This window comes from Aotus nancymaae, unplaced genomic scaffold, assembly GCF_030222135.1.
Source record: "Aotus nancymaae isolate 86718 unplaced genomic scaffold, 86718_ANA_hifiasm-v0.15.2.pri h1tg000040l, whole genome shotgun sequence".
NCBI lineage: Eukaryota > Metazoa > Chordata > Mammalia > Primates > Aotidae > Aotus > Aotus nancymaae.
In genome coordinates this window covers 573,762-600,161 of record NW_026988454.1, presented here as the reverse complement: position 1 = coordinate 600,161, position 26,400 = coordinate 573,762, and the positions used below count along the sequence as shown (strand labels likewise).

General features: G+C 49.0%; 1 pseudogene; it reads left to right on the top strand.

Annotated features, from left to right (window-relative positions):
* Window positions 1-21,201: 21,201 nt before the first annotated feature.
* On the top strand, window positions 21,202-22,210 carry LOC135268407 (uncharacterized; annotated as a pseudogene).
* The last annotated feature ends 4,190 nt before the right edge of the window (window positions 22,211-26,400 follow it).

Genomic DNA, 26,400 nt, shown 5'->3' with positions numbered 1-26,400 from the left:
ATGATTGTGCCACTGCACTCCAGCCTGGGCAACAGAGCAAGAACCCCAGCAATAAATAAATAATTCTGGATTGCAATAATCCAGCTATACTAACGTCATTCTGTTTTTGAAGCTCTAATGACTATTTATAGGCTGGATGTGGTGGCTCACGTCTGTAATCTCAGCACTTTGGGAGGTTGAGGCAGGCAGATCACCTGAGGTCGGGAGTTCGAGACAAGCCTGGCCAACATGGTGAAACACCGTCTCTAGTGAAAAAAAAAAACCACAAAAGTAGCCAGGCATGGTGGCACACACATGTAGTCCCAGCTTGGGAGGCTGAGGCAGGAGAATCACTGGAAACTGGCGGGCAGAGGTTGCAGTGAGCTGAGATCGTGCCATTGCACTCCAGCCTGGTGACAAGAGTAAAACTCTGTTTCAAAAAAAAAAAAACAACTATGTATGTCTGAAATGCCTGATTATTTTTGGCCACAGAGTAGGTGGTATAAAAGATTATAAGAGCAACTTCTAAACATTTTTTCAGTTTCTTTATTCACACTTTTTTTTTTTGAGACAGAGTCTCGCTCTGTCACCAGGCTGAAGTGCAGTGGCACCATCTCAGCTCACTGAAACCTCTGCCTCCTGGATTCAAGAGATTCTCCTGCCTCAGCCTCCTGAGTAGCTGGGACTATAGGCATGTGACACCATGCCCAGCTAATTTTTGTGTTTTTAGAAGAGACGGGATTTCACCATGTTGGCCAGGATGGTCTCAATCTCTTGACCTCGTGATCCACCCATCTCAGCCTCCCAAAGTGCTGGGATTGCAGGCGTGAGCCGCATGCACATGACTTTTCTAACCAACTTTATTGTGATATAATTGACATATCCTAAATTTACCCATTTAAAGGGTATAATTCAGGGTGCATAGTACATCCACAGGATTGTGCCACCATCAGCAGCACCCGACTGCGGAACATTCCCAGTCCCCAGGAGAAGCCACATTCCCCTGAGCAGTCCCTGTCCACCTCCAGCCCCTGGCAGCCACTGCCTCACTTCCTCTCTCTGGATTTGCATGTTCTGGACTTTGATGTACATGCAAGAGGACAGTGTGTGGCCTTTCTACCTGGTTTGTCCCCGAGGCACATTTTCAAGGTACATTGGGTTGGAGAATGTGTCTGTACTTCTTTTTAAGAAACTTTGTTTTTTAGAGTGATTTTAGGTTCACAGCAAAACTGAGCAGAAGGCACAGAGATTTCCCATCTACTCTCTGCACCTCAGCACGCACAGCCTCCCTCACAACCCACGTCCCCAATCAGTGAACCTACAGTGACACATCATTGTCACCCAAAGCCGACAGTTCACAGGAGAGCCCCCCTTAGTGCCGTGCATTCTATGAGTTTGGACAAATAATCATGACACCCATCCCCATTGGAGTGTCACACAGAAGGCTTCTGCTGACCTGGAAACCTGCGTGCCTGCCTCCTGCAGACGATGTCTTGAGCTAATAGAAGGGCAAGGAGCGGCTCCCAGACACTGTCCCTCGGCCACCATCGCCAGGCCTCCGCCCCAAGCTGTGCCTACACCAGGTGTCCTGAGGTGTTGGTGTATTTGCCCTGCTGTGCCCTGAGAGACTCTATCTCTGTTACGCCCCTTCCGGCCCATCAACCGTTGGCATCCTCTATAAGGATATGCCGTAACTGTCCATGTGTTTCAGGGCTTAGTCATTATAGCATTAGATGATCATGTTTGGGGCCGGGCACGGTGGTTCATGCCTATAATCCCAGCACTTTGGGAGGCAAAGTGGACAGATCACCTGAGGTCAGGAGTCTGAGAACCAGCCAGACCAACATGGTAAAACCCCATCTCTACTAAAATACAAAAATTAGCCAGGTGTGGTGGTGTGCACCTGTAATCCCAACTACTTGGAGGCTGGAGTGGGAGGATGACTTGAGCTCAGAAGGTCAAAGCTGCAGTCAACCGTGATCACGCCAATGCACTCCAGCCTGGGAAACAGAGCAAGATCCTGTCTCAAATAAGTTAATCAGTTAAATATTCTGATTCTCTTCTTTCTTCTGATGTTTCCACATGGCCAATTTCCCAGCATCCAAATAGAAGGCAGCTCGAAGGAGAATACAGAGTGAAGTTGCTATCATTAACGGTATCATTTGCTGACTAATCTCGCCATAGGATGATGAGCACAACGATTATCACACAGAAGAGGGATTTCTTGCTATCCCTCTCAGCCGTCTAAATATTTAAACGTGTGGTATCTGAGCCATACATATTTCTCTTCTCAATTATTGAGTTCCCAGCTCGGCCCTAAACAGCATGAAGGCTTTGCTTACAGTGGAGAAGAAAGGCCTTTTTAGAGAGCTACAGACGGTGGGGCTTCCTAAGCTGGCTGGGATTCTTTCTGAGGCGGGAGAGTTGCTGGAAGTGGAGGGATTTGTTGAAGTCAGGGTGGGGAGCAGGGAGGTTTTATTGGCCTACGCGGGTGTTTCAAGGCTGAGATCGGTGCTCAGTCCCCACCTCAGGCCTGCACTCACTGCTATGCGACTTCCAGAGCAACACTGTCCCCCTGCCAGGACTCAGCAGACCATGAGGACGACTGTCCTGACTCCTCCAAGCGACCACGACCTTCAGAGCAGATTCCTGAGCCCCACTTCCTCTCTGGAGAAAGCGCAGGCTCTGAGGCTCCGCCAGCCCTGAGTTCCAAGACCCTTGGCCCAAGGAGGAAAGGAGGAGGAAAGAGCCACTGAGCCGAGTGTGGACGTGGCTGCCACTCACCCCATGGCTGGAGAGCGAAGGGCAGCCTGGCGGCTCACCCAGGAGCACAGAGAGTGCCCGGGAGGGAAGCGGAAGCGTGGGGAAAATGCAGCTCAGGCTCCAGAACTTCAAAGTGTCTACCCCAAAATCAACGCGAGTTAACTACACCACCGACTTGGACACTGTCTCCTGCCTACCCCTGCAGTTGCTTCCATTTTGATGTTGGTTTCACAGATCTGGAAGAAATCAGCTTGCAGTCGGAAATGTTAGTGAGATAATCCCAGAGAGATCGGCCTCAGCCATTGAAACATCGGATGCGCCTCCACCCACGGCCCCATCCACGGCCCCATCCACGGCTTGCCAGGCCTCACCTCATCTCTGCCAACCTAAATTCCTCTTCCTTCAAGGGAAGCTCTTTCCCTATAATCTTCCTTCGTCACCTGATCAATAAAACCTGGATTTACCAGCCAGGAACAAGCAAACAAAACGTACCAGTGAGCTTGTCTAAACTGGCTTTCATTGAGAAATGCAGCACAAATAAAATGAATGACTGGAGAGGTGTGAGTTTTGTTTCACTGGCTCATTTTGGTGGAGAAGCACGCTCGCATCAACTTGGCCACGCAGGAGTCATGTGCTGTCCCCAGTTCTGTCAAAAACAACAGCAGACTGAACTCCCGGCCTCACAGCTAGCCACTTCTGAAGATGAGGCCGTGCTTACAACGCACTCAGGACCACGACCTTTTCCAAAGGTTCTCTCGTCTACGACCCTCGGAGCATGGTGCAAATATTAATGAGGGTTTCCAACGCCGCCTTGCACTGTCTTTATCCGTTGATGAAGAGACAGACGTGTCTCCGACAAATCCGTGCTCGGCTGCCCTAGTTAGATCATCCACGTAGTCATTACAGTCTCACTTTTGGAAACGTTCCCGCCCTCTCTGTCACTGTCCCTAGCCTTGTCCCTGCAATCAGATAAGAGCCCCAGTGCACCTCCAGTGCCCTGGGATCCTGCAGCCCCGCCCTCCTGGGTGCAGGTCCCTGACTGCCCCCACTTTCCATGCCCACCCACTGTCACCCACACCTGCCTGCTCCAGCCTTTTCTGCTTCCCAAAGCCACGGCCAGACGCACCTCCCCAGACACAGCTTGGCCAGCCCTCCTCTGCTCAGGAATGCACTCGGGCTGGTAATTACTGGCCATGCCAGGTCACTGGCTTGTTCGTCTTGTTCTGGAGATTTCCCTGTGATCTTGGCTCCCATGTGAGCTTGGTTGCCTCTGAGCCTCTTCCACGCCTTTCTCCTTCCCTCCAGGCCGTGGCTCCAGCCACCAAAGCCAAGCCATAGCGATGTCCACTGTGTATTGTGAGAATGCTGCGTCCAGAGCTCTGCTGTGCCTTTTACCTCTCCACACTCACTGACACACTCACCCACACACTTACCCACACTCACCCACACACTCCACACACTAACCCACTCTCCACACTCACCGACACACTCACCCACACACACCCACATACCCACACACTCACCCACACACTCACCACACTCACCCACACACCCACCCAATCTCCACACTCACCACGCTCATCCACACTCACCCACACACTCACACACACTCACCCACACACCCAATCTCCACACTCACACACTCACCCAGTCTCCACACTCACCCACACACACCCACCCAATCTCCACACTCACCACGCTCATCCACACTCACCCACACACTCACGCGCACACACCCAATCTCCACACTCACCACTCACCCACACTCACCCACACACACCCAGTCTCCACAATCACCCATGCACTCACCCACACACCCACACACCCACACTCACCCAATCTCCACACTCACCCACACACTCACCCACACTCACCCAATCTCCACACACACTCACACACACCCAATCGTCATACTCACCCACACTCACCCAATCTCCACACTCACCCACACACCCACACTCACCCAATCTCCACACACACACACACCCAATCGCCATACTCATCCACTCACACACACTCACACACACTCATCCAATCTCCACTCACCTACACACACCCACACACATCCACATACCCACACTCACCCACACACTCACCCAATCTCCACACTCACCACACTCACCCACACACTCACCCACACACCCAATCTCCACACTCACCCACACACTCACACACACTCACCCACACACCCAATCTCCACACTCACACACTCACCCACACACTCACCCACACACACCCATTCTCCACAATCACCCACACACTCACCCATACACACACTCACCCACGCACTCACCTACACACCCACACTCACCCACACACTCACCCACACACTCACCCAATCTCCACACTCACACACACTCACCCAATCTCCACACTCACACACACACACTCACCCACACACAACAGGCAAGTTCAGTGCTCTTGTTCCCATTTCACACACTGGAAAGCAGCCTGGAACAGTCTAGCAGTTTGTACAGGATGACACAGTTGCAACCTGGCCCACCCTTCCTAAGAAGCCCATGGGTCCTCACTGCCACCGTGCACAACCTCCCCCAAAGCCCGGGGCCTCGCTCTCTTCCAGCTCCTGGAGCCATGGCGAAAAGCCCCGATGTGCAGGACGTAGACTAGATTTGAGGTGGGTGCCTGGCTTAAAAGAGATTGTAACGAATTAAATCGGCACAAACGACAGAAGCAGTACAAGGAATTATTATTAATGTCAGGCTGCAAATGACTAATACCAAAGAAGCCACAAGACAATAGTTGCTGTGGAAGAAAGAAAATATGTCTGAGGCTGACATGTGCTGAGACAGCTCCTTGGAGCAGGTGGCTCCAAACGCGGCTGGCGGGGTGGACCTGCGTCCTTGTCTTCGTGACCCCGGGGACGGGCCTCCTCTGGAAGGACCGCAGCATCCTCCCGAGCCCTGGGCTTGGGCACCGGGTTTAGTGCGTTTCCGCCTAATGGTTTCCCAAGACTCAGTCTGTCTCCTCGACGACGCTGAAGGTGCTATCTTACAAAGATAAAAATGCCCCGATTTTTCAAATGTACACTTTCATCTCCTTCACAGCCAGGTTGCGGTGTGACTGCAAAGGCTGGCGTGGGTCTTGGCAGCGCCTGGTCCCGGGGAGCTTGGAATTGCGCTGGAGCCCGTAGCAAGGGACCCACAAAGAGCTGCGGGTTGACTTGGGCCTCCCTCCAAACGCTGGGTGAATGGAAATATGAATCGCTGTCTGGCAGATGCATTGATTTAATGCAGTGCAGTGATTAATAGGTCTTAGTCCGTTCCTGTGATTATAACAAAAGACCTGAGCTTGGGTCGTTTCTGAAGAACAGACACTGATTTCCCACGTTCCGGAGGCGAGAGTGCAAGATCAAGGCACCAGCAGGTTCTGGGTCTGGTCAGGGCGGCTCCCCTCGGACAGCATCTTCTCTGTGTCCTCATGAGGCAGGAGGTGAGGAAGAACAGAGTCGCCCTCAAGCCCCTTTCTAATAAGGAGCAAACCTCCTGCAGGGTCCGCTCTCAGCACCGCCACACTGGGGACCACGTCTCCACCTGTGAATCTCAGCGACGCGTTCAGGCCACAGCAGATGCAGTGGAAAGGACAATTCAAAATATAACTATGGTCACAGTTTTAGTAGCAAAAGGCCAGCTACCTGTCTGCACCGGTGTCGGGCCTTCTGCTGTGGCTTCTCTGAGATCCTCACGCCTCTCCTCACTCACAGCCTCCTTCATTCTCCCTGCGGTCCTGGGCTAGGAACCTCCATACCCACCACCCGCTGCTCATCTTCTGCTGCCCCCACAGCTCACACGGCCCATCCACCCAGCATGTGTCATCTGCCTGCCTACACCAGAGCGTGACCTCACGGCTTCACCACCACTGTCTCTCGGAGCCCTCCCTGACCTTCAAAGACCGGTCTAGGGGCTGTCCTACACACTTTCAGGGCTGCCTGTGGCCCCAGTGGTCTGTCTCTGTCTCCAGCAAGCTGCTTTCCTAAGGCAGGAGGCATGTGTTGGTGCCATGATACACTGGGTGCTGCCCAGGCTGACCAGGCCTAGCCCGTGGTGGCCCTCAGGGACTGTTTGTGACTAGCTGAGTGGCAGGGGCTGGCAGAAAGCCCTCAGCTCTGGGTTCTCCGTCCACTAGCACCCATCCGCTTGTCATGGTAGAACATGAATCTTAGCAGAAACACAAAACCACCCAATCATAAAACTCCTATGCAGTTCATTATCAATCAAGATGTGAATTCACAATCCTGGTAATTACTAATCAATACAATTAGACCCAAGTCCCTGAACTGAAAAATGTAAAAAGAGCTAGTTGAGAGGTCAAAACACAGAGGAAGTCGTGGTGTTGTGGCTGACACCTGGAACCCCAGCACTTTGGGAGGCAGAGGCCAGCCCAGAAGCTTGAGCCTGGACAACACAGTGAGACCCCCATCTCTCAAAAAATATATTAAAAATTAGCCGGGTGTGGTGGCGCATGCCGTGGTCCCAGCTACTCAGGAGGCTGAGGTGGGAGGATCGCTTGAGCCCAGGAGATTGAGGCTACAGTGAGTCCTGACTGTGCTACTGCACTCCAGCTTGGGCTATAGAGCGAGACCCTGTCTCAAAAATAAATTAATAATTTTAAAAGCATACGCACAAAGGAAGAAGGCCTGAATGATTCTCAAAGCCCATCCTGCACCTGCACTCCCAACAGAATGACTCCAGCTTTGCCTGGGCACTCACAGGGAGAGCAAGGCCCAGGCTGTTCCCACGGGGACGCGCCACCAGGTGCAGAAGCCACACCCTCCGCCTGTCCACTCCCACACTCGCCATCGCTGCGCCACATGTGGGCAAAGGACGAATCGGAAACTAAAAGTTGCCAGTTACCTTTTCAGGGAAATGCATGTCCCCGTTTGTTTTCTAGAATGAAACGAATGGCTGCGGGTGTTTAGAGGCGCCCGTAAAGGCCCCTCGTGCTGGGAAATGAACGCGGGCTGCAGATTCTGGCTGCCTTCTCCACCAGCTGCTGCAAATGCACCTTAATCGCTTGCACACATCACGTTTTCCCGGGAAGCTGATGAGTCACCTGCCTTTCCACGTGCAGGCTCACGCCCACCTCAATCTGTCCTTCTTTACATCTCCACAGGTAAAGAAAATTGCCTGCGTTCACTGCCCCAAATAGCCACCACTACTCCCGAGGGTGAGCATTCAGAAGGCAGAAGGCGCAGCTCTCAGAGCCGGTCTGGACGGCTGCGATGGGAACGGTTATGCTCTTTCAAAAGCCTCTTTCTCTTCTACACCCACAGATGAACGTTAGGGACTTCTCGCTGCAGCCCGGGAGGTGGTAAAAGAACCCTGTATCTCCACCCGAGGACAGCTGAACCCAGTCGGTGCCTCCACCGCACTCTGGTTAAAAGATCAGGGATCTTACTCATCACTATTTGAGAAGAATCAAACCTCACGAGATTAAATCACTTCCGACGTTTTCTCCTTCTTCCAGGAAAGTGAATGGGCCCATCCAGATAACGTGTTTGCGCTGGGCTATTTGGCCAGGTGTATGTACAAGCTCTGGGAATCACGGAGCCAGTGACTCCACAACTTCACATAGTAGGGCCTTCAATCAAGAGCTCGGCGAGTGCGTAAGTGGCTGGATGAATGAATCACTGAGCTCCGCAGGCTTGGGTCTGTCTTCGTGCCATTGATCATGTCGGCAAATCCTCGCCATGGAAGAGCGTGCCTAGGGCAGCAGCTCCCCGCCTCAGCCCTCCCTAGCCCTAGAATATTCTAAAAACAGGTGACTGCTGCACAGGTGTCTGAAGCAGAGCTAGATTCATACATTATCCAGTGGAAGTTGATCCTCACAATAAGATACATCCTTTACTGTATAGCTGAGAACCCTGAGCGTCAGAGATGGCAAGTAACTGGGCCAAGGTTAAACAGCCATGGAGCAGAAGGAGCTGACATGAGGGGGTCTGACTCCAGCATCTGCACTTCCAGCCACCGGGCTGAATGGCTCCTCACATCTTCATGTGAAAACCCGCAGGCTGGACCTGACAATCTGCATCTTAAACAACCTCCCAGGCAAAGCCCGTACTGATGGTTGATGGATCTCACTGGGAGCCACAAAGCACTGTTCTGCTACTTCTGTGATCTGTCCTCTAAAACAGCTTCCACAACTTTCCTGAGTATACAAATAAATCTTCCTTTTCATTTTTGTGATTCAGTTTTGTATGAGTCAGGATTCTCCAGAGAAGCACAGCCAATAGGAGATATGTACATAGAGAGAGAGAGTTTCAGGAATCGGGGCTCGTGTGATTTGAGGAACTGGCAAGCCCGGAGTCCACAGGGCAGGTCAGCTGCCTGGAGATGGAGGTGACAGTGGAGATTTCAGTCTGGAGTCCAAAGGCCATGTGGAGACAGAATATCTTCTTTCTCAGGAAACCCTGGTCTCACTGAAGGCTCAGCGGACCGGAGGAGGGAAAATGCAGCTTTCTCTCTACATAACTGCTCTCCGTTTCCACAGTAGGGCTCTGTGACCTGCGAACGTTTGTGCCGTCACCTGGGGCTTCCTTCCTTGTGTCTAGTCCGCGGCACAGAAAGAAGGTTGGCCTGCATTTTGGTCTCTAAAGCTGGGTCTTCTACCAGCCACTAACTTAAGAACTTCTGAAATTATTCTAATCACATTTTTAATGTTTCATCTTTGAATGTTCAAAAATATTCATTGTAATGTCATTGTCAAGTAGGTAATGTGCTCAGACACCGGCAGCTGGTTTCCCAGTTCCTGGACAGGTGACTGTGGCTCACAGCTTCCAGCCTCCAGAAGAGACTGCCACTCAGTGTCCCCAGCAAAGCTCCAGAGTTGGTCTGGAACCTGAAGGACAAACAATCCAAGTAAGTTAAGCTGAGAGAGAGGAAGGAAGAAGAAGGAAGGAAGGAAGGAAGGAAGGAAGGAAGGAAGGAAGGAAGGAAGGAGAAAGGAAGGAAGGAAGGAAGAAGAAGGAAGGAAGGAATGAAGGAAGAAGGAAGGAAAGAAGGAAGGAGAAGGAAGGAAGGCAGGAAGAAGGAGGAAGGAAGAAAGGAAGGAAGGAAAGAAGGAAGGAAGGAAGAAAGGAAGGAAGGAAAGAAGAAGGAAGGAAGGAAGGATAGAAGAAGGAAGGAAGGAAGAAGGAAGGAAGGAAGGATAGAAGAAGGAAGGAAGGAAGAAGGAAGGAAAGAAGAAGGAAAGAAGGAAGGATAGAAGAAGGAAGGAAGGAAGAAGGAAGGAAGAAGAAGGAAGGAAAGAAAGGAAGGAAGAAGAAGGAAGGAAGGAAGGATGGATGGAAGGAAGGAAGGAAGGAAAGAAGGAAAGAAGGAAGGAAGAAAAGGAAGGAAGAAGAAGAAAGAAGGAAGGAAGGAAGAAGAAGGAAGGAAGGAAGAAGAAGGAAGGAAGAAAGGAAGGAAGGAAGGATGGATGGATCTGTCCTCCTTAATAACAAAGGATAATTTTAACCGAATTTTTTGCCTGTGTTGCTGCACTTAACGTCACCTTTAGCAATCACTTTAACCATTTGGAATATTACTGACACCTGTTTCAATAAAAAAAAAATGGAAGGAATGGACAGCTGTTCTACTGGAAGTTTCTGATAAAGAAGGTTTTATCAATATCTAAGCAAGTTTTCATCTTCTACTGAATGCCAATTTGTAAGTGCAGAGATACTTCATGATTACTTCTTAGCTCCAAGAGTTTCAGTCAACAGTTAAAATGACTCTCTGACATAACATATGCTGCTCTGAATCTACTCCTCAAAATTTACAGCCCACCTAAAATGCTTTCCAATCTTCCCACTCACCTAAGGCCTTGCTCATAACTGAATCCTTTGAAAAACGTTACCATTTTCAAAGTGTTTGCATAGACTTAGCTTTCAATATGCCTGCACCAGGCACTCAGCATGAACGGGAGTCAAAGTAAGTCCTGTGCTGTTCCCCCAAAAAGCCTATTCTGTCCAGTGTGACCACCTGAAGCACATCAATCACTCCAAGAATATCTCAGAAAGAACATAAGTCCACTAGCAATGATGAGGAGATTATACGTGTTTAGTCTACAAGAAATCAGACATGAAAAAGCCAGTGAATATTTATATGACCTTTTGATGAAGAAGGTCTATTTTTTTTTACAAATAATACAAAAGCAGAAACCGAAACAGTAAGGAAAACAGTGACAACTTTTAAACCTAAAAGTGTAAAACTTCGAGACGCCAAACTTCAATTAACAAAATTACAAACAAGTGAAAAGTCCAAATAAAATACTTGCACTATGCATGAAAAACAAAACATTTGTTTTCCAGCATATTTGATTATTTTAACAATCAGTAAGTAAAAAAGATAACTCCCATGAGAAAAAAATGAAGCCAGGGCATTAATTGCCAACTCATTAAAAATATGTCAATATATAACATTTATATCAATCTAAAAGATATAACCGCAAACATATTCATAATATTCAATCTTTCTAGAATTCAAAGAAGCATGTATCAAAAAAATGAGAGACCAGTTTTATCATTGGAAAAGTTGAATTTATTTTTTTTATTATGTTTTGATAAAAGCCTATTTTTGGTGAGGTCTGACAAATCAGATGCTCTCAAACATGGGTGGAGGAAATGTAAATTTATGCAACTTTTCTAAATATTGACACAGCTCAGTATTCACCAGGATGCTTAAAGATTTCAAAAACTTTAACCTAATTATTCTGTATCTGCAAATCTAAGGAAATAATCCAGAATGAGCGGAATTTGGGACACAGGAATATTTGTTGTAACATTATTCATAACCATGAACCAATGACCTTAAATATTCAGGAATGAAAGCGAAAAATAAATTGAATTTATTCCACATTTGATAGAAAACTATAGAGTCATTAATACAAATGTGATTTTGAAAAATATTTATTGACCTTGAAAAATGTTTAGGCCATTGTTAAGAGAAAAAGCAGAATGAAAGCATTGCAAATAATAATGATTTCCTCAGGAAAGTGTGTTAGAATTCCCTGTGGATTTGTATTTATTAAAAGTTCTGCTCACCGATATTTTAGATATATCCCCCTACCGAGAACCACAGTATGCTGTATTATCCCAGTTCTACTGCATACGAAATATTGAAACAAAATCCATAGAACAGTCATTGTGTTTTGCCCTATATTAGTACATTTATCATTTGAAAAAAGAGGGCGATTTTTAAAAATACAAAATAAAGTCTTTAATCTGGCATAAGATATGCTGCTAGTATTGTTTTTCTTTATTTCAGCTTCCACTTCTTTCTTTCCTTTTTATTTTTATAGCGATGAGGTCTTGCTATGTTGCCTAGGTTGGTCTCAAACTTCTGTCTTAAAGTAATCCTCCCACCTCAAACTCCCAAAATGCTGGGATTACAGGCATGAGCCACCGCTCCTGGCCTGGGTCTCGTTTCTTAAATCAGATTTTCCTCTGATAGCTTTTCTCATACAGAACCACTCTGGCAGCACATTGAGATTACACAATTGCTTGCATCTTTTATTGATGCTTTTCATCATTTTCAAATTGACAAAAATTTCCCAAGAGACAACAGAAAGTGAAATTCAATGTTCGCGTAATGTTCATTCGATGTTTATGAAAATGTAATGTCTTCTTAACTAATTTAAACGTATCTGTCAGATAATAAACACTGACTTTTTTTAACTTAAGGACTATGTTTTGCTGAAAAAGCTTTTTTTTTTTGAACAGGAAAAGGCAGTTAATGAATTCATACATTCTCCTTTTCCTACTTCTAATTAATGAAGATAAAACCAGGGTATTGTATTACAGATCACATTATACCTTGAAAACGTGGACAGAGCTCACTTCCTAGAGTGGTGGAAGTCAAACATGCTTGCTAACAACATTCACGAGCCGTGTTCATGAGGAACTCCTAAGAGATTATAATCAATCGAGTTAAAATCAGTTAAAAATAGCATGCGTTCCCTTGCTGCTGGGATCCAAGTCATCATTTCCGATGTGGTTGGAGAACGAATTGCTCTGTAGGGACTAATGCTCACTCCCGCCCGGGGTAACTCCTTTGTGCTCCTTCTTTCCCTCTTCCTACTTTCTGCTTTCTCCCTCCCGTCCGCATTGACACCGCATGGTCTGTTCAGCCTCTGCATTGAGCCCGCGGTCTCAGAGCGCAAGGTCACCGATCTCTTGCAAAGCACAGTCCACAGCTGGTGCCGAGGCAGCGTGTGACTGGGATGCCTACCACTGACACTGTGAGCTACAAAACTCACAAACCCCAAAGTTACTGAGATTTTACACGTGCTCAGCTCTCATCGCATATGTTTAATGCACAAAGGAGCACATTCTTGACGTTGTTCCAGTCACCACCAGCCAGCGTTCAAAGTACTTATCTGTGCGCCTCTGGATCAAGCTCTGTGGCCATAGCGGGTCGCTTGAACTTGGGTAGAAGTGTGTTTTGTCATCAATAACATTTCTGCTATGGCTAAGCAGTGCCTGCTGTCCCGTGAACTTCCTCCTCTGTGCCACGTGCCTGAGGCCTGCGCCCTTCCTCACCGCCCTCCCACCATCATCCCAGCGCCAAGGCCAGCTTCGACGGCGGGCCTCCTCCACGCACGTCCGCTCCCTCTTCCCTGTTGGGTTTTAGTAGGAATGTGAACTTCCCGGTGTTAAGATAAACCTGTGTCTGCAAAAGAAAACAAAAAAACCACGAAATTTGTTGGTAATTTGGTATTTGTCTGACTTTTCCTATGAACTATTAGGATGCTTTACTTATATTTGTCTGCAAACATGTGCTGTTTTCCACCCATGATTACAATTTGCATAGATGATCCACTTCCTTTTCTAGATTGGGACATCTTTGAACGCAGAATCTGTCTCCACTTACCTGGCACTCCCTACCGGAGTACTCGCCGCACTGTGGCCATCAACGGGTGTTTGCTCAACATGTAACAAAGGTGCCATTTAACAAAATTCTATTAAGTTTGTTTCTCTCTACATGGAAATGTAATTTTATCTTATTAGAACCATTTCACTTTTAAACACCCTAAAATAGCACTCTTGGAATGAGGAAATGAATATAAACTAAGAAGACACCTGTGAGGACCTTTGTCCCAGTCCCCGTCAATTCCTCTTCCAGCCACCTGCTGAGGATACGGGCTCAAAGGCAGGTGTCAGGCTGAGGTCGCCCAGTCGACAACTCGGGGCTCAGATGCCACCCTCCCACCACTACCACATGCAAGAGCAGAGAGGGAGCTCCTTAAAGCCTGTTTATTTAGCATTGTAATCTTTTCATGATTTCATTTCTTATAATTTACACATTTGAAGAAAGCCTATGTTCCATACTGGTGGGGGGTGTAACCCCAGCCTGGAGGCCGCTGTTCTGACGACTTTGCGGCCGAAGATTCTTTCGCTATCCGGAATCAGTCTCTGTAGGCTGCTGAGGATCACCTGTGGGGGCGGCTGGGGGATGCCATGCATTCAAGTCTGACTATTTGGGTACCCAGTGTGCTGGGGTGCCCTGGCTGAAGCCAGGCCAATTGTCCTCAGTTTGAGCCAGAGAGCCTTCTCACAGCCACGCACAAAGACAGAGACCGTCAACGTGCATCCCAGGGCAGGGCGGAGACAGTGCGTTTCGGATTCTCTTTCAGAATGTGCTGGTAACTGCTGCAGAGCCTGCTCTAATGTGTAAGACGTTAAACAAAGAGCCTTAGGGGACAAACAGAAGAAAGAACCTTGGATTTATTCTAGAATCCGAGGCCTGGCTTTTTGAGCCAGGCTTAGTTTTATTAGCATACAGCATAATGCTTGGCACCCACGAGGCACTTAATAAATATTTATGCACAAATGAATGGATTTTCAGCACATCACTTAACCCTTTGTATACTGTCTCCACATCTACAACATAAGACGGTTCAACGAGACAATTGCCATGATTGTAAAAATGTCTTGATTTAGAGATCTCTCTGTTTCCCTCATTATCTACTTTGATGCATAATTAAAGCAAATTATAATCAAATCTCATTAATTTAGAATTATACAAGTAAGCCTCAGCTAATTCCTTAAAATCTGAATTACCAAATATATTAGGAGAAATACAACATTACTTTTTAAAAATTCAATAAATAGAATGAAGATATAACTGAATAAGAATAAAATGAATTAGATAACATGATTTATACGCTTGTGTTCCAGACTGATAAGCCCAAACTTTCAAATGTCCTAACAATAAAACATAGTTCTGAGTTTGGATGCTGAAGACTTTCAGGGTAGCTCCTTTGTCGGTCTGTTCATTCATCTTTCCTTCTTTCTTTTTCTTTCTTTCTTTTCTTTCTTCTTTCTCTTTCTTCCTTCCTTCCTTTTTCTCTTCCTTTCTTTTTTTTTTTTTTTTTTGAGACGGAGTTTCGCTCTTGTTACCCAGGCTGGAGTGCAATGGCGCGATCTTGGCTCACCGCAACCTCCGCCTCCTGGGTTCAGGCAATTCTCCTGCCTCAGCCTCCTGAGTAGCTGGGATTACAGGCACGTGCCACCATGCCCAGCTAATTTTTTGTATTTTTAGTAGAGACGGGGTTTCACCATGTTGACCAGGATGGTCTCGATCTCCTGACCTCGTGATCCACCCGCCTTGGCCTCCCAAAGTACTTTTGTTTTTCCATCTAGATAGTAAGCCTCTGAAGTCAGGGAGTATGTAGTATAGGACTTGTGAGAGAGCTTTCAAAAAATTTCAGAAGTATTTGAGAAGTTTCTACACTACAGTTGCTATGGACTGAATTGTGCACTCCCACCCTGCAAATTCACAGGTGAAGCCCTACCCCTCACCATGACTATTTTGGAGCAAGGGCCTATAAGAGGTAATTAAGGTTGGATGGGGTCATAAGGGTGAGTCCCTGAGCCAATGGGATTGCTGTCCTTATAAGAGTTCCTGCCAGAGAGCTCGCTGTCTTGGCATTTTTCAAGGGTTTCCATCCATTCCACCCACCTGCCGAGTTATCTCCTTTGCAGTGGGTGAGACATTTCACTTGAGGGACTGAAGAGGTTTTTTCAGTCCCTTCTCCCTTAAAAGAATTTCAAGGAGTCAAGCAATGAAAAGCTGCCCTTCCCTTAAGACACGTACACATTGACCCAGCGGAGTGTGCCAGCTAGCATGCAGCGGGCAAATACAGGGCTCCTGCGTCCACCTGAACGTCAGTCAACCACAAATCATCTCTTATACTAGACTTAGATGACACTACACATGACTCTACTCCACTACCGTGTATTAGATTATGCCAGAAACAATCCATGGTCATTGTCAATGTGCACTTACCTGGCACACTATACGTTGCTTGCTCTATCTGCAAACTCCTTCCAAAAGGGACGTCTGAAGTGAGCAGCCGAGCTGGGAGAGCAGAGTCATGTGGGCGGGGGGATGATGGGGTCCCACAGCAGTGCCCATCAGCCTGTCGACACCTGCATAGCACCGGGAGAGGGAGGGGAGGACAGGTGGGTCCCAGCATGGCCACCCCTTCATCAGCCCGTCAGCCACACCTGCATGGCACGGGGAGAGGGTGGGGTGGACAGGTGGGTCCTGGCACAGCCGCCCCTTCATCAGCCCATTGAGTATAGCCTGTGTGGCACTCATCCCCTGAGCTGTCATCCAGCACCGGCCAGGAACTGAATAGAAAGGACATGGCTCCATCCTCAGGGATGTTAGGGAGGGCAGTTATCCCCACAACACAGCTCAGTCACGTACCAAGGGGCAGGTGTTAGTCTAACATTAACCAGTGCTGGGAACACTGCATGATCTTAGTTCCTTCTTGGAATGTTTGTTTGCAAAAGGCTGAAGGAAAATATGTCACAGTGATACAGAAGTTGAAATAGCCTGGCCCTGAGCACCAGGGTCCCAAGCAGATGGTGGGGCGGCCACAGCACAGCCAACAGCGAGTGGGGTCTGGGGACAGCCGGGGACGCAGGCTCAGCCTGGGCAGCGTGTGCAGGGAGCGGCCAGCAGCACCCGTGTCACCTGGTGCCTTGGTAAATGAGGCTGCCAGAACAAGCGTGGATTAAGCAAGAGTTTATTGTGCCTGGGTCATCGTCTTAGCAATATAAAATTACGTCATGAATTTGCATTAGCATCTGATCGTGTTGTGAAAGGCGGAGTTTCTGAGAGCCGCAAGGCACGTGGAGTCCAACGCCTTCCTGCGCTTCCCACTCTGGCAGAGGCCCCAGATGGAGAAGGAGGCTGCAGAGGGGCAGACTGGCTGATGAAACTTCTGATTTTGTAACTCGAGCCCTCTTTCTCATTAATTTTTTTCACTTTTCCCTTTTTATGGAAATAGAACATACAGAAAGTACACTTAAAGCATCAGCTTGATGAATTTTCACAGCTGCGCTCAGCCTCATCATCAGAGCAGGATGAAGAACCTGAACACACAGCAGCCCTGAAGCCTCCCCGGGCCATTCCCAGGACCCCGCTCTGGCGCGCTGCCTTCTGGAGGCAAAGATGTGCCTGTTTCTGCACTTTATACAGATATATTTTGCCTTACATCCTAGTTGTAAATGTCATTCATCCTCAAGTTCCCTGAGGACAGAGCCATGGTCCTCTTATTCCCTCCTGATTAGTTCATGGCAGGTGCTGGGTGACAGCTCTTGGGATGAGTGCACGCTTGGTAGTGAAGGGGCGGCGGTGCCTGGACCCACCCGTACTCTCTCTCAGCCTCCCTGTGGCTGACAGGCTGCTGGGCTCGGCTGTGGGACACCATCAATGATTACTCTTCCTTTTACCCTTTGAGAATCAGCAACACAAGCAGAGCTTTAAACCCAAATGATATCTTAGCACCAGGCTGTAGAAATTTGGCAAAAGCCTTGGGACACGGAGCTGGTACAGGTGGAGTCTCCCTTATTCGAAATGCCTGACACCAGAAGCGTTTTGAGTGTTTCATTTTTTCGGATTTTGGAATATTTGCATATACATAATGAGACATTTATATACACATAGCCTGTGGTAATTTTCCACAATATTTTTAATAGTTTATAAATGTAACAAAATTTTGATTACATTGTGACTGCAACCTGTTGCATGAGGTGATACGGTTTGCCTGTGTCCCCACCCAAATCTCAACTTGACTTTTATCTCCCAGAATTCCCATGTGTGGTGGGAGGGACCCAGGGGGAAGTAACTGAATCACGGGGGCCAGTCTTTTCTGTGCTATTCTTGTGATAGTGAATGAGTCTCATGACATCTGATGGGTTTATCAGGGGTTTCTGCTTCTGCTTCTTCCTCATTTTTCTCTTGCTGCCACCATGGAAGAAGTGCCTTTCACCTTCCGCCATGATTATGAGGCGTCCTCAGCCATGTGGAGCTGTGAGTCCAATTCGACATTTTTTTCTTCCCAGTTTTGGGTATGTTTTTATCAGCAGCATGAAAACAAACTAATACATGAGGTCAGGTGTGAACTTTTTCACCTGTGGTATCAGGTTAGTTCTCTAAACGTTTTAGATTTTAGGGCATTTTGGATTCCATGTTTTTGAATTAGGAATGGTCAGCCTGTATGGCAAAAGCCAGGTGCAGCAGCCTCTGGTCCACAGCCCTGAACATGGGCTGCTGATGCAGGAGAAGATGAGATTGATCCGATGTCAAATAGTGACGCTGAAACATGTCAGCGGCCATGTGGATAAATGTTTCACGTGAGGAGAATGCTGACATTTTTCTAACCAGCTGGACGATTTTAAAGCAATTGTGCTGAAAGAAAGACAATCAAAGAGTTCTTATTTTTTAAAAATCTCCCTAGCTTATAAAGTTTTCCATTGAAATACAGTCCTTAAGAATATCTTCTTTTAAGCGTGGTGTACAAATTCTATTTCCGCAGTGGTTTCAGACTGATCTGCTTCTACAGGATGGTTTTGTGGTCTGGCTTAGCTGTGCAGTCCCTTTTGTTTCTATTTCTGGAAATATGTCAGGCATGTTGCCCTGTTGGTGTAATTTCCTTTAATTCATCCTCAGTCATAGTTCTCCGGGGCCTCTGGGCATGGGTGTTGATAATCTACGCCTGGTAACACCAGTGTCTGTGAGCCCAGCCTTGCAATGATTCTACCTACCACCTGTCAATGGAGCAGGTTTTAGTGCAAGCAAGGGCACAAATAGCCTCGGAAATGCTGATGCTTCATTGCCTCAATGGAGGCCGCAGGTTCCTTTCTTTTATGATGGTACCTGAAATAATGTTTGATAAGAACCTACTCAAAGTCCTCCTCACATTCCACGTCTTAGAATTTCAAAGGAAAAGCGTTGAGGGTTCTGTCCAAATTCCAGAAGATCCAACCAGACCCTGGTGGTCATGATCATGCTTCCAGTAGATTTCTCCTGCTCGCGTAGCAGAGCGCGATTCTGAGGCCCCTCTAGCTGTCCGGTCCCCTACGCCCGCATTAATTCATTCACTTCAGTGCTTTCAAAGCTGTCTTCAATCCTCACAAGCCCCAAGTTGGTGCATTCTTCTGCAATCCTTGCTTGATGACACTAAGTGGCCATTCCCTGCCATTCTCTGTCACCCGCACACTGTATGTCTTCTCATTGCACATAGTGAAATATGTAATTTTATATTTTCTTTTCATTTTACTTTCATCCCCCTCACCAATGTGGAAGCTCCAGGAAGGGAGAGGCGACGGACTTTCTTCCCCTGTTTGTTTTGCCACCATCGTGCGCACAACATCTGAATTACAGTCACTGCTCATAAACATCTGTTAATGAATAGGTGACAGCGACGCAGGCACCCCGTGGTGGGGAAACCCCTCTGTATTCCTCTTTAGCTCAGCGCTCGGCACATTTCTTCCTGCGCACAGTGGAAGATGACTGTGCTGAGCCCTCTGTCACCGCAGCCGCTGCAGATGTCCGAGCACACCGCCTCCTCAGAGCCCTCCTGCGGGCGCAGAGGCCTCACATGCAACCTGGAGAACGTGCCCCCACGTGGGACTGGCCCTGGCTCCTGCCGCACTGGGAGGCGGTCTGTGCAGAGAGTGGTCTCATAACAGCCCTGCCCAGGGGAGGGTGGGACGGCCCAGTTTCACATGGACAAGGTTCTTCAGGGCCGTCATATATTGTACCGCCTATAACACTTAGCAAATCAATAGTGTTTATTCATGTGCCCATCCAAATGTTTACTGCCCTATACAGATTCACTAGAATCATAGCATCAAACAGCTGGGCAATTGCTCATCATCACACACAGGCTTGAGGAGTCCCAGAGCTAATGCCAGTGACATGATGGATGGTGACAGATAGATAAATAGATAATAGATTAATAGAGATAGATAGATGGTTGATGATGAGAATGACCTTAGACAGTAGATGCAGTAGGTAAATAGATAACAGATTAAAAGAGATAGAAGTAAGGTTTAAATGAGAGGCAACGGAGGCCAGTTATTGAAATGAAGAAATTTGATCAGCTTCTGGGCCAGGTTCTGCGGTCCGACAGGAGGGGCCACAGAAGTCCCCGGACTCCTCTCAGACGTGGGGTTTTATAGGGAGTGGAGGCGTTCCGATTGGCTGCGGGGAAGCCGGACGTGGACGGGACCAGCTGCGATTGGCAGGTAGGCGGGATTTCCAGTGAGCGGGCCTCCCAGGGGGAGTGGGGCCTGGACGGCATAAAATGCTGTTGGGCAGGTCCTGGCGGGGCTTCTTTTAAATTTTGGAGGGGTTCTTTAACGGCGAGCTAGGTGCTGAGTGCAGAGCTTGGTGCCAGGTGTGGAGTGGTGACGTAGTGTCTATGCGTGGGTAGGGGGGTAGGTGGGCGTGTCCGAGCTGGGGGTAGGTGGGCGTGTCCGAGCTGGGAGGGGTAGGTGGGCGTGTCCGAGCGGGGGTAGGTGGGCGTGTCCGAGCTGGGAGGGGTAGGTGGGCGTGTCCGAGCTGGGGGTGGGTGGGCGTGTCCGAGCTGGGGGGGTAGGTGGGCGTGTCCGAGCGGGGGGGGTGGGTGGGCGTGTCCGAGCGGGGGGGGGGGTGGGTGGGCGTGTCCGAGCTGGGGGGGGGTAGGTGGGCGTGTCCGAGCTGGGGGTGGGTGGGCGTGTCCGAGCGCCCAGCTGGGCGACCGGCCTTATGATAGATAATTGGTTAGTAGAGAGATAGATAGACGACACATAGAGATAGATGAGAGACAGAGATGACCCTGGCTTTATGATTTACCTTTATCGTTTTGACAAGGCAGAGATCTCACTCCATGGAGAAGCTGTTGGTGGTGCGGCTAGGGTGTGCGAATGTTTATGAACATGTGGGTTTATGAGGGGGAAGAGAGGAAGGAAATGAAAGAGAAGAAAGAAGAAAAACAACGGGACAAAGCCCCAGGGCCGCCATTTGTGGGTCCATGTGTTAAATCGGCAGTTATTTGGATAGCTGCTGCTGAAAGCTTCTGGTACCTTCCCCAGGTCAGCAATGAAACACTCAGGCCTGGTGGCGGCTCTGGTTTTTTCTGGAATTGTTCTACTGGAGACTGCTCCCCGTGAATCGACGGCTAATGAGACAGCAGCGCTCTCCCGCAGTGTCCGCTCTTCCCAGGCCGAGGAGGCTCGCGCCCAGGTCGCGACAGACCCCCAAACGAGGGGAGCTGATGGCTCCACAACCCTCGGCCAGTAGGGACGGGGCAGGTGGATCTCCACCTGGCCTTTCTCCTTTGGACCAACATGAACTCTGGAGACGTCTGGGTGTGGCCGCCTCTGGCGCTGCTGTCCTTACCGGGAACTGAGGTTGCAGCTTAGCTGGCTTTCCTGTTCCTGCTCCTCTGGTCCCCCTCAAATAAGCTTCCTGCACCCCTTTGCCACCTCACTCTGCTCCTCCAAACCACCAGGCCTGCCTGCCCTTGTCCATGCAGATCTGTGCAGAATTCAGCTCCAAGAAGCTGCAAATGATCGATGTGAAATCCTTTCCTGAGAGCGTCAGGAACCGTGGCCTGTTTGAGATCAAAAGAAGAAAAGAGAACAAAGGTAAGCCAGGGATTCGGAGTGAGACCTGGGACACCTCTCAGCTGGCCGAGTGGTCAGAGATCCACTCTGCAGGAGCCGCACGAGGCAGGTGGGTCACATCTCCCTTCCTCCGAGGGAGGAGAGGCAGCATCTGTGGTCTTCCCAGAGCAAAGGCGGCAGCCCTGGGAGCCCAGCCTGTCACTGGCCGCCAGCACGCCTCCACACTGCAGAGCTGGCCAGGCAGGCAGTGCCCAGGCCCCTTGCGAATGGGCCCAACGTGGTGGAGCAGGCGGAGCCTGTGCAATTGTCCTGCGCTCCTGGCCAGCCGGCCGTGGATGTGTCTGCCAGGCAGGACCGAGCTGCTCCCAGTCTGGCCGGTGCCGGCCTCTTCTCAGATCCAGCCACACCCTGTCTGGACACGGTCTGGACACTGCCAGGCAAAGGGGGCAGTTGCCTCCCCTGGCTGGCTCTAGCCTCCTGCAGCACAAGGAGAGGATGCATTGCACTTCCGGGTATCCAGGCACTGAGGGCCGCTGCTCCACCGTTTCTTTCTGCTCCCAGTGATTCTAAACAGGGCAGGGAGCAGCTAGGCCGCAGGTGGGAGAGCAGCAGGCCCCTCCGCCCCGTTGCCGGGGGCTCCATCCGGCCTCACTGCCACACATGCTCACCTCCGGCTGCCTCGGCCCCGCTGCATGGACGGGCTCAAGGGCGATGATGGGTGGCAGCTCCCGGGGACTCCTCAAAGGCCACCTGAGCTTTGCTTTCAGTGCGTGGTTCTCAAATGTTGGTGGTGATTTTTGTAAGTGAGGTGGGAGGGCACCACAGAAAGAGTGGGAGGCCAACCTCCCTTTCCGCTGTTTCCCGCCTTTTCCTCCTGGCCCTCCCTGCTGCCTGCCCCACAGCACACTGAGTAGGCAGGTGGGTGTGGGCAGGGAGGGGAGTGGAGCTGACCACAGGAAGCAGCAGGGGCAGTTCCATCGTCTCTGACCTAGCTTTATTTGATCATTACTTTCAATTTAAGAAAACGTTCTTTCGAGGGATTTTAAAAAATAAATCACTTGCACCTCTTGAGTTAAGAAAACCAAGTGTCACAATCACTGTTCCCATGCAGGTGAGAGGAGGGAGGGAGGATGGGAAAGTGAAGGGGCGTGAGAAGTGCAGATGGGACTGAGCATCTGATGCTCACTGGCCGCAGCGCACGTGCCGGGCGCTCCCAACCCGCGGCACCAGCGCATCTTCCCCACCCTACGACGTGGCGGCAGAAGTTGCCCCAAGGTGAGGGGCTGCGGCATGTCAGGGCGGCTTCCAGGTTCAGGTTCTGGCTCAGGCCTCGGCCTTCATATGAGCATTCTCTTCTAGAACATTCCTGTTCACGTGTGGTCGTCGTCCACTGCTGGCCGCTTAGGTGCACTTCCCAGTGCAGTGCTCAGCACGGAGCGTCGCTTCCGAGTTGTGGTTTCTTCAGTATCGTTCCCATGGCCCTCCCAAGGCCTAGGACGCTGCCGCCCAGGAAAGCGCACTGACGTGGTGAGCTGTGCAGCTTCAGAGTGAGCCCTGGACACCTCCCAGTGCAGTGAAGTGCGGATTTCCGAGGACTCTGGCAGAAGCCGGAGTAAAGGCCCTGAGTGTCCAGATAAGCCAGAGCATCTGAGTGTAGGTCAGCAATGTGGCCAAACGTCTAGGAGCTGGTGTCCCGAGGGTGTGACTCCAGAAAGACAACTCTCCTCTAAGCAGGTACTTACCAAGTTACTGCACGTGTCCTGAGTATTAAAGGGAAACAGTAGAACGTGTTCTGTAGAGGGTCCCTGTGCTGTGTTGCATGCAAAGAGAGTGTGTCTTTTACTTTTTCAATGTGGCTCTATAAAATTTTAAATCACATGTGTGACTCTCACTGTATTTCTATTAGACAATGTGCTTTTTCCCATGTCAAAATATCTGGTGGTTTCGGTCACGCAGGTCATTGAGCACCATGTTCAAGAAAAACTCTGCTTTTAGGAAGGTACTAAATGGTTGGCTGGTTTTTTTAGTGGAATTACATAAATTGTTCTCACTAATTTGGCAGCCTAACAGCAGGCTGGCGTTGACTATTACGGCCCCTGAGGTCTTCTAAGTCTTATAGCTCTGTGATATTAAACGTGGTAAAAAGATGCTAAGAGGTTCCTAGAGGACAGGCCAGAAAGTATTTTCAGCCCGATAAAGCAGAGGCCGCGTGGAGGGACACACATCCCCACCGTTGTGTCCGTAGTCTCCGCCGCATGGCCTCAGTTTTGGGTCCCTGTGATCTGGCTCCAGTTCCCAACTCCAGGTGGGAGCTTTGCGGGCATGGGCTAGTTGTTCAAGTTCCTGGTGCCTGGGTGACCCATTTATAACATGGAAATAGCAAAAGTCCCTGCCGGTGAAATTCGAGACAAGAGAAGCATGAAGATGCTTTGGAAAATTCAGAGCGCTAAATACTGGGGCTTTTCCCTCCCTTGGTGGAAAGTTACAGAAGAAGGTGGCATTGACTAAGAAACAAAATAATCATATTAATGAATGAAGAGGGAAAGATTTCTGAGATTAGGTAAAATATTCAAGATTGATCTTTAAAATTCCATGTTTATCATCGGAGTGAAGCAGAACCCAGAACTGATCATCACGGTCCCAAAAGTCGCTTTCTGTGGGGTCGAGCTGAGTCAAGCTCTGAGCGTGTATCCTGCTGGGCTACACCTATTTAATCTTTGCCTTTCCTTTGCCCAAAGGGTCAGCGTGTGAATTTGTTTATGAGAACGACTCAAATTAATAACGAGGCTTTTTTTTTTTTCATCTTTGGAATGTGCCACATCAAGTTCTGCTCTATTTCCTGGTGATTCAGATTCTAATGATGACCTTCACTCTCCCAGAACGTCCTCCTGGGACTGGCGCGAGGCCATCTTCACCATCCGCAGGAGCAGGCACTGCTCCAGGCACACAGTGAAGGGGGATCAGCCCGGGGAGGGGGCAGTGCACCGCCGCCTGGCGTCTCTCCCCCGTGGGTCAACACTCCCTGACACCATCTGGCTCCCTCCCGACAGCCCAATGCAGCAGACAGATGAGAGCTTGTATAGTTTCCACAGCGATGAGCCAGCCAGGAGCCTCCAGCCAGTGCAGGATGACCCAGCGCGCCCTCAGAGCCTGGCGTGGCCCGACTCTGGCTACACGGTTGCCACTGAGTCGGCCCCAGACTGACCTCGCTGGGCCCCTTCCTCTGCTTCATTTGGGAATCCTCTGTTGTTCAGTGACTGGTGAAACTGAGGAAATAAGCAGTGTGCTGATGTCATGGAAACAGTATATAGCGGCTGAAATAGACCAGCCTTCCTGTTTTTCCAGGGCCATATTCTACCAGATCAACCAACCCATGGCTCTGAGTATCAGCTGCCCACAGCGCGCTTGGCCCCACGTGAGAGGCCGTGAGGAAGGAGGGAGGGAGGTGTGGTCACCATCCTTTACAATTTAGACGTGAGACCAGGAAGCACACATAGCAGAAACAATAGGAGAAAAATCAAAGAGAGGAAAGCCGTGCCAGAATGAAGCGTGCGGCAAAAGACTCCTTAGAGGAGACAGGACGCCTCGTCTCACCCTCCGCACTGCGAGTGCCTCACGTCTAGTGTCAGGGCAGGGCTCTGAGCTGTAGTTATCTTTCCTTGCACCTACTAGTCCACAGAGGAAAATTAAAAGGCAAAACTGTTAAGATCAACTGGGCGCCGGGGCTCATGCCTATAATTCCAGCACTTTGGGAGGCCAAGATGGGTGGATCACTTGAGGTCAGGAGTTCGAGACCAGCCTGGACAACAGTGTGAAACCCCCATCTCTACTAAAAATACAAAAATTAGCTGGGTGTGATAGTGCATGCCTGTAATCCCAGCTACTCAGCAGGCTGAGGCAGGGGAATCACTTGAACCCGGGAGGCAGAGGTTGCAGTGAGCCTATATCTCACTGCTGCATTCCAGCCTGGGTGAGACAGAGACTCTGTCTCAAAAAACAAAAACTAAAACTAAAAAAACTCTGTTAATATTGGGTGCATTTGCCCTAAGAACAGTTAAATTATTTAGCAATAAACCAAACCAAGTTTAAAGTTATTTAAGTTGACAAGAACTCTTATCAACCTGGGTTGCCAGAATTCATTCACCTGGGTTCACAGGGGAAAACTATAGGCCATTCTAATTCATTTCCTAAAAAAAGAAAAACTTGAAAAAAGAAGAGTGTGGGATAGCTTTGGAAATCACAGGGTTCCAGCTGTGAAGCCAGATAGAAACTCCTGGGCACCGAGGCTGTAGCCACACAGAACATGCTGGCTCTGATGCCACCAGCTCCAGCCACACACACACACAGCCAGTTGCATCCTACAAGTGTCCAATGCCACACCTCCAGCAAATATTTCATAATCCTAACCATATCCTCACACTTTATTGGTTGTCATTATTGGAGACTAAACTGCTTCATGTAATTTCTCTTTCTAAATAATGGAAATTGACTCCTTTAAAACTTTTAAACCATTTTAGATGGCCTGTAATATATGAAACTTCGTTTTTTTACATTCTTCAACAAATAGCAATTTAATGTGTGTGTGTGATTCGGAGTGAGTGTTAAGAAAGTAAATTTTGGAGCAATTATATCATTGGGTTCTTTGTATTATAGAAGTATTTTTGAACCTGTATTAAATGTTCCCAGGCTTTAATACTTTAACGTTCATATTTCTTCGTATAGTTTTTCTTCTTCTCCTCCTCCTTCTTCCTCTT